This window comes from Rhinatrema bivittatum, chromosome 5 (assembly GCF_901001135.1).
Source record: "Rhinatrema bivittatum chromosome 5, aRhiBiv1.1, whole genome shotgun sequence".
Taxonomy (NCBI): Eukaryota; Metazoa; Chordata; class Amphibia; order Gymnophiona; family Rhinatrematidae; genus Rhinatrema; species Rhinatrema bivittatum.
In genome coordinates, this window is record NC_042619.1 from 210920748 (window position 1) to 210935383 (window position 14636).

General features: G+C 50.0%; 1 protein-coding gene across 1 annotated transcript in view; it reads right to left on the reverse strand.

Annotated features, from left to right (window-relative positions):
- CFAP47 (cilia and flagella associated protein 47) overlaps nt 1-14636 on the reverse strand; it is a 1765744-nt gene that overhangs the window by 874756 nt on the left and 876352 nt on the right. The window lies entirely within an intron of this gene.

Genomic DNA, 14636 nt, shown 5'->3' on the forward strand with positions numbered 1-14636 from the left:
AGGCAAACCCTAATAGAACGTAATGCGCAAACGACGCGAACAACAAATCTGCAGTCCGAAGACATTCCTTCCCCAAAAAAGACTTGAGAAAAAGTTAACTTACCATGTTCAAACCAGAAGTGTGATAGAAACGGGATTCGAGCGGAATCTCTTGCACAAGATAGGGCGGGCGTCTGGACTGATCCTTGGTACTACAGGAACGAAAATTATCAGGTAAGAAACATAATTTTCCTTTCCCTGTACGTACCAGGATCAGTCCAGACTGCTGGGATGTACCCAAGCCGCCTCAAATGGGATGGGACCCTGAGAGTCCCGCTCGAATCACACTGCTGCCAAAAGAATCAGCCGACGGCCCCCGAACATCAACTCGATAATGTCGGGCAAAAGTATGCAACGACTTCCAAGTGGCCGCCCTGCAAATCTCCTGGCTAGAGACCAGGGTACTCTCGGCCCAGGAAGACGCCTGGGATCGGAGAGAATGAGCTTTAAGCCCGTCTGGAACGGACTTACCACACCCAATGTACGTGGCCGCTATTGCGCTCTTCAGCCATCGGGCAATAGTTGCTTTAGAGGCCTGTAAACCCTTCTTGGCCCCCTGCCACAACACGAAGAGATGATCCGACCGCCGAAAAGCATTGGTGACTTCCAAATAATGCAAGAGCACTCGACGAACATCCAAACGCTTCAAGTCGGACCCCTGAGAAGATTGCCGCTCCTTCTCCGAGAACGACGGTAAGTCCACGGACTGATTAACGTGAAAAGCCGATATGACCTTAGGCAAAAACGAAGGAACCGTACGTAACGACACCCCTGAGTCCGAGATACGCAAGAACGGATCCCTGCACGAAAGTGCCTGTAGCTCCGATACCCGACGCGCGGACGCTATAGCCACTAAAAACACCGTCTTGAGGGTGAGATCCTTTAAGGTGGCTCGCTTCAGTGGCTCAAAAGGCGCGACGGTGAGGCCCTTGAGTACCAAATTTAGGTTCCAGGAAGGACAAGGGGCTCTGAGAGGAGGACGCAAATTTCGAACACCGCGTAAGAATCTGGCCACGTCCGGATGACATGCGAGGGAGGAGCCTTCAATCTTTCCCCTCAAACAACCCAGAGCCGCCACTTGGACTCTCAGAGAACTGTAAGCTAAGCCCTTTTTCAGACCATCCTGAAGAAAAGTAAGGATATCCGCTATCTCCGCACGCCGAGGCTGAACTTGGGCGGCCGCGCACCAGGAGTCAAAAACTTTCCACACCCTGGCATAAGCAAGCGTGGTAGAAGGCCTCCGCGCGCGAAGCAAGGTAGAGATCACCGGTTCAGAATAACCTTTCTTTCTCAAGCGCCTCCGTTCATAAGCCAAGCCGCGAGACAAAAGCGATCCGCCAGGTCGAAAAATACCGGTCCTTGACGAAGAAGATTCGGAAGGTGGCCCAACCGTAACGGTCCGTCCCCGGCAAGATTGACTAGGTCCGCAAACCATGGTCTTCTTGGCCACTCGGGAGCCACCAGAATCACTGGACCCTGATGGGATTCGAGACGCCTCAACACCTTGCCGACTAAGGGCCAGGGGGGAAACACATATAGTAGGATGTGACAAGGCCATGGAATCGCTAGTGCATCCACCCCCTCCGATCCGTGTTCTCGCCTCCGGCTGAAAAAACGCGCTGCCTTGGCGTTGAGCCGAGTTGCCATCAGGTCTAGTCGCGGCACACCCCATCGCCGGGTGATGAGTCTCATCGCCTGGTCCGAGAGCTCCCATTCCCCGGGATCCAAGTACTGACGGCTGAGATAATCCGCCTGCACGTTGTCTACGCCTGCGATGTGAGTGGCCGCGATGCGGGCGAGGTGGCGCTCTGCCCAGGTCATTAATAAGGACGCCTCGACCGCCACCTGCTGACTCCTCGTGCCGCCTTGGCGATTTATGTATGCTACCGTGGTTGCGTTGTCTGTGAGGACCCGAACTGCCCGTCCCCGCACCAAGGGCAGAAGCTGACGCAAGGCGAGGCGGACCGCCCTGGTCTCCAGACGGTTGATGGACCACGAAGCTTGGCGAGGGGTCCACGACCTTTGTACCGCACGTGATTGACAGACAGCTCCCCAACCGGTCAGGCTGGCATCCGTCGTCATGATGACCCAATCGGGAGGCTCGAGGTCCACTCCCTGTAGCAGATTGTCCGGGACCAACCACCACGCTAAGCAGGAGCGCCGGCTCCAACAGTGGTAACTGTACTCCGTAATCCTCGGATTTCTGATCCCAGCGCGAAAGGAGAGCCCTTTGCAACGGCCGCATATGAGCAAAAGCCCACGGTACCATCTCCAGAGTAGACACCATATGTCCAATGACCTGCATATAGTCCCAGGCTGTGGGCAAGTGGAGACCCAGCAGCCTCTGAACCTGACACATCAGATGGTCCATCCTCTGCCGAGTCAGGAATACCTTGCCCACCAGGGTATCGAAACGAGCTCCCAAAAATTCCAACCGCTGACTTGGAACTAGCTGGCTCTTCGCAAAGTTGACCACCCAGCCTAGCGACTGTAGTTGCTGCACCACCAACTGAACCGCCCTGTGGCAGTCGCTCTCTGATTTCGCCCGTATGAGCCAATCGTCCAGGTAGGGATGAACCAATATCCCTTGCCGTCGCAGGGAGGCTGCGACCACCACCAGAACCTTGGTGAACACTCTCGGAGCCGTAGCTAGGCCGAATGGGAGGGCGCAAAACTGGTAATGTTCTCCCAACACCATGAACCTCAGATACCTCTGATGCCGTTCCCGAATTCCGATGTGGAGATACGCCTCGGCTAGATCCAAAGAAGCCAAAAACTCTCCCTTGTGGACGGCCGCAATAACAGACCGTAGAGTTTCCATGCGAAACCGGGGAACGCGTAACGCCTTGTTTACTCGCTTCAAATCCAGAATAGGACGGAACGTACCTTCCTTCTTCGGAACTAGGAAATAAATGGAATAGCGGCCCGTTCTTGTCTCGTCCGAGGGAACGGGCAGCACCGCCCCGAGGGTCCGTAAGTGGTTTACCGTCTGGGCGATAACCAGTTGCTTTTCTCGAGGCCCGCAAGGCGATATCATAAAAAAGTCCCGGAGGGGCCGAGCAAAGTCCAACTCGTAACCGTAGCGCACCACGTCGAGAACCCACTGATCCGACGTGATTTTGACCCACTCCTCCCAAAACAGGGATAACCGACCTCCGATACGGGGGAAGGAGGAGTGGGCCAGCGCGCCTTCATTGGGGAGGTTTCCCTGCGGACGGTTGCTGGGAAGCTCCCAATCGCTGCGGCCGCCTGCCACGAAAGGAAGGAGACCAAGGAGACCACGACTGCGACCTTGGGCCTTGCTGTTTCTGCGAAAAAGAACCACCCCTTCCGGAGCGAAATCTGCGCTGCCCCCGAAAACGGGATCGCGCATTCCCGAAAGGACGAAACTGCCGGGGCTTGTCCTCCGGCAATTTATATACCTTATTATCCCCCAGGTCTTTGATGAGTTGGTCCAATTCCTCACCAAACAATAACTTCCCCTTGAAGGGGAAAGCGGCTAGACGTGACTTAGACGAGGCGTCCGCCGACCAACGGCGAAGCCAAAGTAATCGTCGAGCAGCGACCGCCGAGGACATAGTACGGGCAGAGGTTCGCAGCAAATCATACAAGGCGTCCGCTGTGTAAGCCACCGCCGCCTCCACACAGTTAGCCTGCTCCGCCTCGGCAGGCGGGAGCTCCTGTGTGGTAAGCAATTGCTGAACCCAGCGGAGAGTGGCTCTCTGCACCATACTGCTGCACGCTGCTGCACGGACTCCCAGGGCCACTATTTCAAACATGCGCTTCAGGAGCACCTCTAACTTCCTGTCCTGAAGATCCTTCAACGCTACGCCCCCCGTGACCGGAATGGTAGTATGCTTCACCACAGCGGTGACCGCCGAATCTACGGCCGGAACCTTAAAAATTTCCAAAGACTGTGAGGGCAGAGGGTACAACTTATTCATTGCCCTGCTAACCCGCAGGGAAGCCTCTGGAACCTCCCATTCTTTAGATACCAGCTGTACAACCTTGGGATGTAAAGGAAAAGTTTGCGGGGGGGCCCTCAAACCCGCCATTGCTACATCCCCCGTAGAGGTATCTGTGTCTTGCTGCGGGGCAGGAATCTCTAATTCCTTTAACACATGCTGAATGAGAAAATTCAGCTCATCCTTGCCAAACAGGCGCAAAATTTCGGGGTCATCCCCCTCGAGAGCCTCCTGTGGTTCCGAGACCCCTGCCCCCGCAGCATCCGGAGATCCCTGGTCGACATCTGGATCACTGGCGCCCCCTAAAGATACGTCGCCGGCTCCCCCTGAAGCCCCCGCTTTTCTAGTCACCCCCGCTATGCCTATAATAGGAGACACCTTAGGAACCTTCGCGGGGGAGGGGGGGTCATCCGGCTCCCAGCCTGCCTCTGACTCTAAGAATGCCTGATGCATTAAAAGGACAAATTTGGAGGAGAAAGGAACCCTCCGTTTAGTGGAGCCCGAAGGGGGAGGGGCCGGAGGACCATTTCGGTCAGTTCCCCAGCGCGGGCTCAAATCGGGCGGCGAAAGAGGAGAGGAACCCTCATCCTCCGATTCCATCTCCGCAGGCTGCCGCGCGCCTAAAATGGCCGCCGGCTCCCCCTCACAGGGAGGCGGGGCTGTCGACCGCGTGGCAGCCAGTCTCCCCTGCCGCGCCGAAGAAACCTGGATCGTGCCGCTGCGGGCAGCGCTCGGCTCCCGGGAGGGTCCCTCGCCCCCGGGAATACAACGGGAGCAGAGACCCTCCCTGGAGAGTCGCGCCCCCGCCCTGCCACAGGCCGTGCAGGCTGAAGATCGCGGCATCCGGAGACAGCACACAAAACGCGCCAAAGGTAAGTGCTTGTACAGTAGCCAAAAAGCGCGCCAAACAGGAGCTATAAAATATCGCCGGGTGAACAACAATCCACCCCCTCCGGAGTCCCTGGTAAGCGCGGCAGGCTAGGGCATGAACCAGAGCACTGCCTGCAACCAGCAGGACTTAAGTGCTCGCAACGGATCAACTTTTTTTTTTTTTTTTTAAATTTGAGAAAAGCCCTCTTCAGTTTCCACTGGCAGTGGGGGGGGGAGGGTGACCGGCCCACCGGTGAACTCTCCCCCGAGACCAAAAGGACACTTAATCCGGGAAAGAAGGAGAGCGAAGCTCTCCACGCCTGCCTGAACACTGATCCCAAACGAGCACCGCTGATAAAATAATAACCAGAAATAAACAATCTCTTTTTTTTTTTTTTTTTTAAACTAGGGAAAACCCAGTTGAGCTAGACAGTGTAGATAGTTTAGGCAGAAAAAAGAGAAGAAAACACCCGAAAAGAATTTTAGTCAGGACAAACCGCAGGTTATGTCTCTCATCTGCTGGAGTCAGAGGAAATACTGAAGGACGGCAGGTGGCGCACCAGTATATCTGGGAGGTGCTTTCAGTTTTCTCTCTGACTCCATCTGCTGGAGGGGAGACATAACCCCAGCAGTCTGGACTGATCCTGGTACGTACAGGGAACATGCCTTTTTTGCTTTAAAAATTATCCCACTTAAACTACCTGTACACCTTTACACCTGCTCATTTGTGTGAAAATGTATGCAAATACATTTGAAAATGTAAAAGTAGATCTGAAAGTGCAAACCCTTCCACAACTCAGCTCCCAGCAGGAGCAGATTGGCTTATTGGGGGATTAGGCATCCCCCGGTAGGCCGGTTGCACTGGTCATGTGGTCTGCTGAGAGGGGCTACTGCAGAAGAAGGTCTCGGCAGGGCCATGATAGAGCGCAACTTGCCAGAGCTCGATAAAGGGCTCGGCGGGGTCGTGATGAAGCACAACCTGTCACAGCTAGATGAAGGTCTTGGTGAGGCCGCGATGGAGCTCAACCCGCCCTGGCTCGATGAAGGGCTTGGTGGGACTTGGTTGATCCTTGTGCATAATTTCACCTGCATATAGGGTGGGCAATCTTCAGATAGCCCTCTTCACCAGGTAAATGGCTTTGGAAAATTGCCCTATCTATGATCAGATTCCAATTATGGGCTTGATTTACTAAGGGTTTTTTTCCCATTCTGTGTCTATGGGGAAAAAGAGCTTAGCAAATAAGGCTCCATATGAAAAACATCTTTTAATGAAGCACTGCAGATTTTGGGATGTTGTACATGTTCACCTCCTTCATCTTGGAGATTTTCACAAATTCTTGGGCAGTAAACTACCTACAAAATCAGATTAACTAACATCCTACTGAAAAAATGGATTATGAAAAATTACAAGTCCCAAATGTAGTGGGCCTGATATTCTGCGCTATTTAACTGGATCAGTGGGGCACCTTTTGAAAATCTGGCTTAAGGGCGTTCCGGGATGGAACCACTTGTACGACTGACTTAACTGCATATACACCAATATTCAGTGTTATTCGGCTTAGTTAGCCAGATAACTGTAGGACTGCTATTCAGTTGCCCTAAAGTGGGCAAGTCCATTAATTGCTATTAATAAAATTGACTTACGGGCGGATTTTAAAAGCCCTGCTCGCGTAAATCCGCCCGGATTTACACGAGCAGGGCCTTGCGCGCCGGCGCGCCTATTTTCCATAGGCCGCCGGCGCGCGCAGAACCCCGGGACTCGCGTAAGTCCCGGGGTTTCTGAAAGGGGGCGTGTCGGGGGCGTCGCCGAGTGACGCTGCATTTGGGGGCATGGCACGGCGTTTGGTGGGTGGGCCCTGGGCGTGGCACCGGCCCGGGGGCGTGGTCACGCCCTCCGGAACCACCCCCGGGTCGGGTCTCGGCGCGCCAGCAGCCCGCTGGCACGCGTGGATTTACGTCTCCCTCCGGGAGGCGTAAATCCATAGATAAAGGTAGGGGGGGGTTTAGATAGGGCCGGGGGGGTGGGTTAGGTAGAGGAAGGGAGGGGAAGGTGAGGGGAGGGCGAAAGAGAGTTCCCTCCGAGGCCGCTCCGATTTCGGAGTGGCCTCGGAGGGAACGGAGGCAGGCTGCGTGGCTCGGCGCGCGCTGGCTGCCCAAAATCGGCAGCCTTGCGCGCGCCGATCCAGGATTTTAGAAGATACGCGCGGCTATGCGCGTATCTTATAAAATCCAGCATACTTTTGTTTGCGCCTGCTGCGCAAACAAAAGTACGCGATTGCGCAGTTTTTAAAAATCTGCCCCTTAGGGAATAGCCACTGCTATTGCTGGCATCAGTAGCATGGGATCTACTTAGTGTTTGGGTACTTGCCAGGTTCTTGTGGCCTGGATTGGCCAATGTTGGAAACAGGATACTGGGCTTGATGGACTCTTGGTCTGACCCAGTATGGCAATTTCTTAGATTCTTATGTTCTTAAGTTAGCCAGATAAACTTCTCTAGCTAACTTTAAGATAGCTGAGTATCCGCATCACTGAATATCACAGCCAAGTTAGCTAGAGAAGTATATCTGGCTAACTCAGGCAGATAACTTAGCAGCTTAATATAAAGCTTAATGAATATATAGTATACCTATATATACAGAGATATCTATATATTCAGAGAGACAGAATCAGACAGGATGTTTACAGGCTTTCTGTCTCTGTGATTCAGTCTGGTCCCTTCCATTAATGAGTAACATGAGCCCTCTATAAGAGAAGTACATGAGTTTCTGATACAACTCAACTTTGTCAAATTTTCTTTCCTCAGTGTGAGTTTTAAATGTCCATTCTGCTACAATCATGGTTGGGAAAACTTCAGTGCTTGGATATTATTTTACTTTTTCTCTGACTTACGTGCTCTGCATAAGAAGCAAAGATGGCAAATCTTGAATACCATCCACAAATTAATGACCACCCATGGGAGCTAATTTAAATGGAGCACAATCTTTTTTTCACATAGCTATAAGGTTCATGGTAAACTCAGTCTTCTATTTCAGACACTAAATGAATCTAACAGTCATCAAATATGATAGCTCAATCTTGTCTCAAGAGAAAAACCAAGTGGAAAAGCACATTGGGGTAATTCTGAATAGCCCATGTTATTGGCAGTGTACCTGAGCATCTTAGTCCACATAGTACTAAGTATTATGTACAAAGTAATATGCTACAATCACCTGTGTAGTTTCCAACTCCTATTTTTCTGGGCAGCTAACAGAGCAAAATAGCACATACACTTGAAAACTGAATGTATACCCACAGTTTTCCTCCCTTCATAAACACACTCCTTGGGAAGGTGAAGAAGGAAAGAGACCTCAGGTTGATTATATCTAATGATTTCAAGGTAGCAAAGCAATACGAGTAGATGCAGGCCAGAGCCAGAGTGAATTTAGGGTGCATAAGGGAGGAGTGAAAAGAGGAGGTGATTATGCTGTTGTACAGGTCATTAGTGAGAACTAACCTGGCATATTGTGCCCTGTTCTGCACACTTTACCTCTGGAAGGATATGCATAGAACTGAGGCAGTCTAGAGAAGGGCTACCAAAATGGTGTAGGGTCTGCATCAGAAGACCTATGACATCATATTTAGAAATTTAAACCCATAAGGAGAGGAGAAACACAGGAGCTATGAGACAGACATTCAAATACCTGACAGGTATTAATAATGTACAAGAAGCAAACCTGTTTCAAGGGGGGTAGGGGGCAAGATGGTGTCGGGTGAGGACACTATGTAACAGTGCTCCGTGAAGTTTCCTTTCTATCCATTTCTCCTGTTTCTTACAATGGTCAAATGACACATAAGACTTTAAGGGGATCCCCCTGTCCCTTTGCCTAGTCTTTTACTGCGCCAGTCGACAATTCTGGAGTTGCTCTATGGTTCCACTCCATCTGGGCCAGCCTTCATTGCTACTATCTCCAAGGGAGCAGAGAATCAGCCTGAAGCCATTCTGAACATCTCTCTCAGCCCCGATGGTAGATCACCGCCTTCCCTGTCGCGGCTGCAGGAAACTTCGCTGTCCGGTGACGTTATTCTGGGCCGGGACAGCCCAGAGTTTGATCAAGGGGTGTCGGCAGTGGCTGCCTGTAGCCAAGGCGAGCAGGGTTATGGCACATGTATACTGCAGACACTGCAAGGCTCAGGAACATCCTTGCCCTCTTTTGCTACAGTCGCTGAATCTGCTGCAGGTAGAATTTCCATTAAATTACATCAAAGTGACCACGCTGCAATTCCTGGTCTGAACTCTTCCTTTCAAGCCTCCTTTCCCATTACCTTGGAGAATATCTGGACTGTCCTTGCTTCTGTGCAGCAGTTTTTCACATCATCAATTGTCACCGTGAACTCTTTTGTATCTAAAATACAGCTTCAGGAGACTTTCACCTCTGTTCATATGGAGAAAATATCTGCTTTGGAAAGAGACTTGGTTAAAGTTTCTTCTCTTCATAAAAGTATAATTCAAGATAAATCTTCAATGCATCGTAGGTTGGAGTTGCTAGAGAATTTCGATAGATCAGCAAATCTCAGGATATTAAATTTCCCAGTGGTCTCGATGATATCGCCTTCCGAACTCTTCAAGATCTATATGAAAGATGTCCTTGGGCTCTCTCAAGCTGCTTTTCTATTGATCTGTAAGGCTTATTATCTTTTTTCAATTAAGAGGTCTACTGGTTCAGGTGATGCTCAAGATGCTTGGAGTTCTGGAGACAAATCCTTGGGAATTTCTAACATTTCTAGACACTTCATTAGACGAGGTATCTCATAGATCTACTTTGATTGTGACTTTTTTTTCTCATTTCAATCAGGAACATAAGAACATAAGAAATTGCCATGCTGGGTCAGAACAAGGGTCCACCAAGCCCAGCATCCTGTTTCCAACAGAGGCCAAACCAGGCCACAAGAACCTGGCAAGTACCCAAACACCAAGAAGATCCCATGTTACTGATGCCAGTAATAGCAGAGGCCATTCCCTAAGTCATCTTGATTACTAGCTGTTAATGGACTTCTCCTCCAAGAACTTATCCAAACCTTTTTAAAACCCATCTACACTAACTGCACTAACCACATCCTCTGGCAATAAATTCCAGAGCTTAATTGTGCGTTGAATGAAAAAGAATTTTCGCCGATTAGTCTTAAATGTGCTACTTGCTAATTTCATAGAGTGCCCTCTAGTCCTTCTATTATCCGAAAGTGTAAATAACTGATTCACATCTACTCTTTCAAAATCACTCTTGATTTTAAAGACCTCTATCATATCCCCCCTCAGCCGTCTCTTCTCCAAGCTGAACAGCCCTAACCTCTTCAGCCTTTCCTCATAGGGGATCTGTTAAATCCCCTTTATCATTTTGGTTGCCCTTCTCTGTACCTTCTCCATCGCAACTTAATTCTTCATTTATATTTTCAAGCTATGAATATTTCCATCATGGGTGGCAGACTTCAAATTTTTCCTGAATTTTCTTGGGCCACCCAGGCTCGTAGGAAGGCATTTCTGGATATGCGACAAGAGGTTGTTGCTTTAGGGGCTCAGTTCTTTTTGCGTTTTCCATGCAAATGTATTGTTAACTTTTCCTCAGATAAGTTTGTTTTCCTGGATCCTATTTAGATCCTTTATTAATTCCCGAGCTTTGAATCAAGCTCATTAGGTGATTTTCTTCTTTGCTGGAGGGTAACTTTGGTATGGGCAAGCTCTCTTTCTATTTTTATTGGTAAATATACTAGCGCTCTCACTGGAAATCTTTTTTTTCCTATTTTGTGATTTAATTCTTTTCCTTTATATTACTCCTTTTCTGGGCCCTCCTCCTCTTTATGGTGGTCTGTTAGCTAGGATGTGATTTTCCTATTTCTTATTTTCCTTGTGACTATTACCATGTAAATGGCTATTTCTGTTTGCAAGTGAATTTTTGTATATTATGCTTAAAATGATAAATTAAAAATAACCTGTTTCAAGGGAGGGGAAGCTCTAAATATAAGGCGTCATGATATAAGGCTCTGAAGGGATAGACTGAGGAAAACTTCATGCAGTATTCTTTCAAAGAAAGGGTGGCAGAAGTGTAGCATGTCTTCCTAGGATGGGTGCTGGCTGCTAAAACAGTAATGGAGTTTAAGATGACATGAGACATGCAGAGAGGATCCTTAGTTGCTAAAAGGGAAGAGAATAGAAAGCAAGACTTAGCAGTACGTGTTGAAGTGTGCATGGTGCAGTACTTCTCTGATTCAACATTGAGTTGCCAAAATAAATGGCAAAGTATTTAATGGTACATTTTAAAAATCCTAGCAGAAACACAGGCAAGTTTTGTAATATGTAGAAGTCCTAGGGCAATCGCAGGTACTCACACAATCAAATCTGTCTGAGGCTATAGAGGGGATCTTGATGCTTGGCAGATGGCCATGCCAGTATTGCTGGCTATTTGGGTATTACAGAGCTTTGCAATTAGACATGGGAAAAAGGTGCTGGAGGGAAGATGGTGAAGTAACAAGGAGGAAGACAAAAAAGCCAGTCCGGAAGAGAAATCTTGTAGCTGACAACTGGGATGTATTCTTAGCAGTGTGGACAGGATAACATTTTACCCAGGCAAATAGCAATTTACCTGAGTAATTGACTTTGAATATTGTCCTCATTCTAAAATCTGTACACAAAGAAGCTACTAAAGGCTACTAAAGGCCACTGTCACTTTGGAGTCGATATTCCAAAGATTTATGCGGTTAAAACTGGCACAAAATTTCACTGTGCACATAGATTTAGCTGGACAAAAAAGGGGCAGGATTGGACCATACTTGTGGGGTTTTCACATTTAGTTGGTTAGTACGATACTGAGCTCTAGCCAGTTAAATTTTTCAGCCTAAGTGCAGCTGCACAAATGATTGCTTTCAATCTAACGGTGTGAGTTTTGTGCAGTTAGATTGAATTGGACATTCAGCTACAACTTTAGCCAGTTAGCTAAGTCTGAATACTGGAAAAATATGCACTAGCAAAGGGAAGCCTCGGGGAAGCTGATAACATTTTGGAATATGGCACCAGCAGGGCAGGAGCGATTGGGTTTTGCACCTACCTTCTTTTGACCAAGGAGCTTCTAGGGTAAACTGGGAGGATGAAGAGCAAATATCGTGGGGGTGCTATTGAAACTTTTAGAGTGTAAGGCAGCGTTTAGAAGCCGGAGGCACAGAAAGTCATTGGGGCTTCCTATTAAAACTGGAGCGTGGAAGCAAAACTGATGTGCCAGGTTGGGGGGGGGGGGGGGGGGAGATCCTAGGGGACTTTGACTTTGTCCCAAGTGCCACTAAAGCTTGCTTGGAGGCATTTAACAGGGACTTGTGGCCCCATTTCAGTCATGGGCCAGGGTTGTGTGATCAAGTATTGTCACAGGTCACAATTGTGCTTACAGTGCCATTTTAAATGTAGCTCAGAAAATAGGGCCCTTGCTGACTAGGCCACTAACAGGTAGATTTTAAAAGTGTTGCTTGTGCAAAAACGGTCCCATATATGGGTATGTGGGCTGCATGTGAGCAATGTGAATTTTAAGAATTCGGGAATGTTGGATTCGTGGACCCTAGGGCTGGCTGGGACAGATGAAGACTCACTTTGGGAAGGCCCACAGTGGATGTCAAAGCTGGGAGGCGGCACTGAGCAGGAGACCGGAGGGATCTTCACCACTGGAAGCCCGAGGTCCCTCCAGGAGGAGCCCGTGAGGACCCGAGCCGCTTGGACTTACATGCGGTCTCCTGAAGGCTGGTGTCCGAAGAGGAGTTCCAGAAGATTGAGAAGAGTAGGACCGAAGCCAGGAGGCCAGCTGGAACTTCACCACTGGAAGCCCGCGGTCCTCCCGAGAGGAGCTCTTGAGGACCCGAGCCGCATGGACTTAGGAGGGGCCTCCTGGACGAAGGCCGGAGACAGGAACCAGTGGACCAAAGCCGGAATCACAAGCCAGTGGACGAGCTGAAGTCAGAAGCCAGTAGTCAAAGCCAAGGTCAGAAGCCAGTAGTCAAAGCAGCAACTAGAAACTCTCAAGGAGAGTAAACCTTGTTGCAAGGCAAAGGCACAGGCCTAGCTGTAGGGTTTAAATACCCTTAGAGTCTGACGTCATCAGGAGGCTGTCCTGCAACTTCCCGCACTGGCCCCTTTAAATCTAGAGCCCCTGCGCGCATGCGCCTAGGGGGCGGGGCCAGACACGACGGATTGGCGGCATCTCCCTCAAGGAGGGAGCGCCACGGCAGAGGCCAGGATGGGCCCTGCCAGCTGGAGAGCTGCTTCAGCGGGCCGGGCCGGCCCCGAGGTGAGTGGAGGGACCGGGGCACGGCCCGGGACCGTAACAGGGAAGTATGTACAAACATACCTTTTGTTGCGTCCGTCGGTCGCAGACGGCTGTGCCCTCTCTGCCTCATCTCTCTTTCTTCTTTCTCATCTCCATTGGGCAAGATGGCTGCCTTCGCATCTTCTTGCCGACCTCTCCGGCATCCCCGGTTCGGCATGGGCGATTGCATTCGCCATTTTCCCTCTGAGGTCACCTAGGGCACGCACGCACGCATTGGCCCTCCTTTTGAATACGTCATGGCGGGAACCTCAGGGGCGTCCTCACCGCATGACGTCACTACCTCCGGGTATTTAGCCTCCACTCTCCATTCCAGCTATGAGTTAGCAAGGAATCTCCCTGCTGATCTCTGCCTGCTACCAGACGCCTTCGCTCTGTGTACTTTTACTCCGAAACGAATTAGGTACCCACTCCTCGGGGGCCTTGCTCCGTCCCGGACCTCCGCCCTCGGGGGGTTCCTCTCTACAGCAGCTTCCAGCCTCAGAGTGAGTACCTCAGTTCTTGGCCTATCTCTGCCTTGCCTCACCTCCGCTATTGTAGATTCTCTGCCTACCCCGCATCGCAGACCACTACCGGACCCATCATCCTCTCAAGACCTGGTGAGACTCTTTATCTGCGCTGCAGAGTACAGACTGGACTACGCCATCAGAGACTCTTCTCCTCTGGCTGGGTTCACAGCCTGTTCCCCGGGCCACCAACTACATTGCTGTATAATAAAGTCTATTGCTCTGCTGTGTGTATTACTGCTACAAACCAGCCTATCACTACAAGTCCCCACAGGGCTCTGCCCTGTGGGAGGAGTCATCTCTTGTAGTGACCAGGGGTCCACAACTCAATGTTGAAAATACAACAACTTTGCCTGTGCGTCAAGAATAAGGAGGCAGAAAAGGGTTCGGGCATGGTCAAGACTTACACACATAACCCCCAAATTTTGCAAGGCTGGACATGGCAACGCGTGCCACATTACCTGCGTACCTTTACTACTGGTCCTGATGAGGTGCAAGTTTGTGGTGAGAGACAGAGAGAGAGAGAGAGATAATCTGACATCCTATATATCTCCCATTGTAAGAGGGATACTTTCAACTCTGGGTGGGTTTTCGGAGGGAGGTGTTACATTGGTCTGCCTAGGGCGCAAGGGTCTGTAGACCCTGGCAACACTGCTCCCACCCTGAGTTAAAAATGCCCCTCTTACAATGCGAGATATATATAGTCAGATTGTCTCTCTCCCTCTCCCTCCCCCTCTCTCTCCCTCCCTCCCTCTCCCTCCATGGTCACTTGTGCACATGCATGCTCCTTTTAAAATTTACCTGTAAGAATTATTTGGAAGACATTCCCCTGATGTTCAAAAGCATTTGCAAAGATGCCAGACCCTTGGTACTGATTCTGTGAAGTCGCATTCGATGGATAAGTTGTGCTTCTGTCAAAAGCA